This window comes from Bison bison, unplaced genomic scaffold, assembly GCF_000754665.1.
Source record: "Bison bison bison isolate TAMUID 2011002044 unplaced genomic scaffold, Bison_UMD1.0 scf7180017864386, whole genome shotgun sequence".
In the NCBI taxonomy this organism is placed as follows: Eukaryota; Metazoa; Chordata; class Mammalia; order Artiodactyla; family Bovidae; genus Bison; species Bison bison.
The window spans coordinates 767,565-772,772 of record NW_011494958.1 but is presented as its reverse complement, the minus strand read 5'-3'; the positions used below and the strand labels follow the sequence as shown (position 1 = coordinate 772,772).

The window sequence follows — 5,208 nt, the reverse complement described above, 5'->3', positions numbered from 1 at the left end:
TTCCTAGGAACTTGACCAACTGGGCAAAAGAGTTGGTGAATTTAGTCTGTTCTTGCATGATGTCTGATAACCTTTTAGCCACATTGATTCCTCTGAGGGTGAATGTGTATGTTTATGGTTGACTGCTTTGATATATTCCATTTCAATTTCAAAATACCAGAAGCCAAGAGTGACTAAACCAATTTTATCAGTTGTTCACAAGAACACAGAAACCAAATGAAGATCTAGAAAGAATAAGACGTTTAAAGAAATTATGTTTTTCTGTTAACATTAATGTTAAAAAATAGCACTGAAACAAAACCAAAACACAATTCCTTCTCTTCCTAAGAAAAAATTCAACACTCACACTCATAGCTTTTAAAAAATACGATGGTTATTAAATAAAAAGTATGTTTAATTTTTTTTACAGCATTGATAGTCTTCCAAAAAATATATATAGCTACTAAAATAAAAAGAAAGAAAATCAACAGGTATTATTTCTGATGCTTGATACAAATAGTGTGTAGATAGAACCAAATGCGGCTGGCTAGTTCTTTAGCAATGACAAATTAATTATCAGTTTGAAAAGGAATTTATATATGTATAAATTATAAAAGCGCTGGGCCTTTATTTCTAGTTGTGGTGAGCAGGAGCTACTCTTCACTGTGGTGTGTGGGCTTCTCACTGCAGTGGCTTCTTCTCGTTTTGCCATCTATCTTTCCCAGCATCAGAGTCTTTTCCAATGAGTTGGCTCTTCTCATCAGGTGGCCAAAGTATTAGAGTTTCAGCCTCAGCATCAGTCCTTCCGATGAATATTCAGGGTTGATTTATTTAGGATTGACTGATTTGATTTCCTTGCAGTCCAAGGAACCCTCAAGAGTCTTCTCCAGCACCACAATTCAAAAGCATCAATTCTTTGGCGCTCAACCTTCTTTATCTTTCAACTCTCACATCCATACATGACTACTGGAGAAACCATAGCTTTGACGATACAGACTTTTGTCGGCAAAATGATGTCTCTGCTTTTTAATAATACGCTGTCTAGGATTATCATACATACACACACACTTTGTATGGTTTTCATTCTAAAATTTACAGAAAAGTTATAAGCATAATGCAAAGAACCTTTTCCTAATCCTTTTGAGAGAAAATTACTTATGTGATTCCTGATCATTTTTGAATTCTGTTTGGTATATTTCCTAAAAATAAGAACAGTTTTGTACATGTCCTTAATATAATTATCAAGATCAGAAAATTAACATTGATACATTACTACTGTATAATTTGAAGAAGCCATTCAAGTTTGTTAATTGTCCCGATAATATATTTCTATATAACAGAAGGATTCAGTTCAGAATGCAGGAAAGAAGTCTCTGCCACTGACAGAGGGTTGGGATGGAACCGAAGCAGCCCAGAGGAGGGTGCCAGAGTGTGAGCAGGGGAAGGAGGGCATCCAAGAGGTGGGGCAGGAGGGAAACCCGATGAAGGTGCCCACTCCCAAGTGGGGTGAAAAGGGCATCCTCATAGAGACATGTTAAAAGATAAAAAATGTCATCTTAAAGGGGCACCCAGTAGTAAAAGCAAGGAAAAAATGAAACATCAAACAAATGATACTAACAGATGATAACCAGCTGAATAAAGTAGAAAACCATTAATCCATCCCAACATAAATAAATACATTGATTGAAGTCTGATTGGGAATGTGAAAGTTTCAAAGTCTCCAAGTACCTTACCACAAAGTACTTGCTATTTACAAAAGAAAAATGAGTAACTTTAGTGAAGACTGGTAGATACTATCGTAATCAAGACATCAATTTGTTATCAGTAATGTGAGAAATTGAAATTTGCACCATCTGATATGATGTAATGAGAAGAACAGTGTCACTTGTCTGGTATTTCTGCCAAAGATGCATATCTTGAATGTAATCATGGGGAATTATCAGATAAATCCAGACTGATGGGCATTCTACAGAATAACTGGTCTGTAATCTTCAAAAGTGTCAAGATGATGAAGGTCAAGAAAAGAATGAGAAACTTTTCCAGACTGAAGGAAACAAAAAATATATGACAGCTAAATATAACACAAGATTGCCGGAATTTCTTATCTGGCCTCTGATCAATTCTATTGATGAAGGTGTACAAGAACCCTGGTTGGTAACTTGAGCTTTCATCTTGGGACCAAACCATCTGGTTCACCTGCTGACCCACTTTTGCTTCCTCTTTTGATGGATGACTCCATTGATTGGACTAGGGATGGCCACCTAACTAAAGTTGAGCCAATCAGATTCTTGCTTGAGAATGTTTTTAAAATGAGGATGCCAAGAAAGCTATCATTTGGTGGAGCTACTAAGGCCAAGACAGATGAAGAAATATTGATGGACAATTTGGGGTGCTGGGACTGATGAGAAAACAGCAGAAGACTGGAACTATGCAGTCTTCTTTGGGAGGATCAGATTCTATGGGAGAATCAGAGATGAGCACTCAAATGGTTCCAGGATGTTGAGTACTTCATTTCCAAATGGAAATTCCAGTTAATTGAACATATATTCCATTGACATCAATGTTATTCGTTGTTCAGTCTCTAAGTTGTGTCTGACTCTTTGTGACCCCATGGACTGACTGCAGCATGCCAGGCTTCCCTGTCCCTCACTATCTCCTGGAGTTTGCTCAAACTCATGTCTATCGAATTGGTGAGACCATCCAACCATCTCATCCTCTGTCACCCCTTTCTCCTCCAGCCCTCTATCTTTGCCAGCATCAGGGTCTTTTTCAATGATTCAGATCTTCGAATCAGGTGGTCAAAAGATTGGAGTTTCAACTTCAGCATCAGTCCTTCCAGTGAATATTCAGAGTTGATTTCCTTTAGGATTAACTTGTTTGAACTCCTTGCTTTCTGAGGGATTCTCAAAAGTCTTCTCCAGCTCCACAATTTGAAAGCATCAATTCTTTGGCACTCAGCCTTCTTTATGGTCCAACTCTCACATCCATACATGATTCCTGCAAAAACTATAGCTTTGCCATCAGTGGGTATTTATTAATTGCCTTCTAAGTGCCTAAGGCTGGTTTTGCACGGATCTCAACTATACTTCATGCTTCCTTGGGGTTTGGAGAGACTGCTGCATCGTTTAATAAGTACTCCAGCTTGAACGGGTTTTTATGTCTTGCAGATAATTGTGCACAAGACAAGGCTGTGTTTAGACTGGGCTCCTCCAGGAAAGAGGAAGTTTAGTGTTCATTCCTGTCAGCTGGTGCACTCTTGGTTGCAGGTAACACAAAAGTCTACCCAGCTAGCTAAAACAAACAAAAACCAACCGATTCATATAACTGAAAAGGACCAGCTTCAGGGGAGATTTCATCTAGTGGCTCAAATGAGGTCAACATTTCACCCCCAGGCTCCACATGATACTCAACCTGGCTTCTCTTCCCACCTCCACAGCTCTGATCTTCCCTCTCTGTGTTAACAAAATAGGTGTAAGGATCATAGACCATCTTGTACATTCCAGAGAGTTGAGAAGCTTTCAATCTTGGGGTTGATTTTGTATTGACTTCAACTGGGTCACATATTTATCCTCTAGCCTAGTGTCCCTCAATGTTGGTAATACTGGCATTTAGGGCCAAATCACTCTTTGCTGTAGAAGGTTGTCCTTTGCATTGTAGGATGTTTAACAGCATCCCTGACCTCCACCCACTAGATGCCAGCAGCATCCACTCTTCCATAGTGATAACCAAAAATGTTTCCAGATGTTGCCAATTGCCAAGCAATGAAAACTTGCTTTTGAACATCACGGCACTAGCCAATCACTACGGCAATGGGATATAGAATGTGTTGATTTCTCATCTGCGTACAAGTTGGTGGAATGGCAGCCTTCAATGACCCAGCTAAGCCACTCCTGTCCCTAAACCTACAGGAGGATGCCAAATTTAAAAAGGAGGTGGCTCAGGTTTGCTTACCACCATCACTTTATGAAACCCAGATCTGAGTATATTTCTTCCAGTTTGGCACTGTTACAAAATTCAGACTGTCCAGGGGTAAAAAAGACTGGAAGTAGCAAAGGCTATGGCTTTGTGGAGTTTGAGTCTGAAGATGTTGCCAAAATAGCTGCTGAAACAATGAACAGCTACCTTTTTGGTGAAAGACTCTTGAAGTGTCATTTTATACCACCTGAAAAGATACATGAAGAACTTTTTGAGAGTGGCATATACTATTTAAAAGGTCATCATATCCAGCAGTGAAATGGTACAATCAGAATCAGTCGCTTCTTTAAAAGCTATGGATGGAGGAGTGGTTTAAAACGGAGGAAAAATTACTCAGGAAGAGACTGGCTAAAAAGAGAATTGATTATAGTTTCCCTTCATTGGTTAAGGTCTTACATAAAAATGAGGAAAATGCTCGAACACTGGTCCTTGAAATTCCAGAAAGCACCAGGTTGTATGTAAGAAGAAAGCAGCTTCAGTCACTCCTAACACTCCTGAGAAGGCTGTGGATAGCCAGGGTCCCACACCAATTTGTACACCAACATTTTTGGAAAAACAAAAATCTGAAGTGGCTAAAATGAATGATGATGATAAAGATAATGAAATAGTTTTCAAACAGCCCATATCTGGTGAAAAAGAAGAAACACAAGAGATTCAACCACCTACAAGTTCAAGGAAACAAAGAAGAAAAAACAGTCAGTGGTTTTGAATGTATTGTGTATAGCTCTTTTGAAAAGATGATTTTACTATGAAGACTGATTCTTTATATTTAACTAGAGAGTGATGGGACTTTCTTGTGAAGCCTGGTGCCCACCCTTCTCCTGATTGGCATCTTCCTCTATGCCATGAGGTGGGGTCTGATGGGGGCTGGGCATGGTGGGCGAGGAGGGGGCCTCTTTGGCATTGGTGAGACAATAGCCAAGACCATCAAGGATGACATCGGTGTGCGGTTTGCAGACGTGGCTGGTTGCGAAGAGGCCAAGCTGGAGATCACGGAGTTTGTGAATTCCCTGAAGAACTCCAAACAGTACCAGGACCTTGGGGCCAAAATTCCAGAGGGACCCCTGCTCACAGGTCCTCCTGGTACTGGCAAGACGCTTCTCCCCAAGGCAATCGTGGGGGAGGCTGGTGTGCCCTTCATCACCGTGAATGGGTCTGAGTTCCTGGAGATGTTTGTTGGTGTTGGCCCAGCTTGGGTTCATGACATGTTTGCAGTGGCCCGGAAAAATGCTCCCTGTATCTTGTTTGTTGATG

The 5,208-nt window shown here is 40.2% G+C and overlaps 1 pseudogene; it reads left to right on the top strand.

Annotated features, from left to right (window-relative positions):
- Positions 1 to 3,836: 3,836 nt before the first annotated feature.
- Positions 3,837 to 5,208, top strand: part of LOC105001958 — a 5,259-nt pseudogene continuing 3,887 nt past the window's right edge.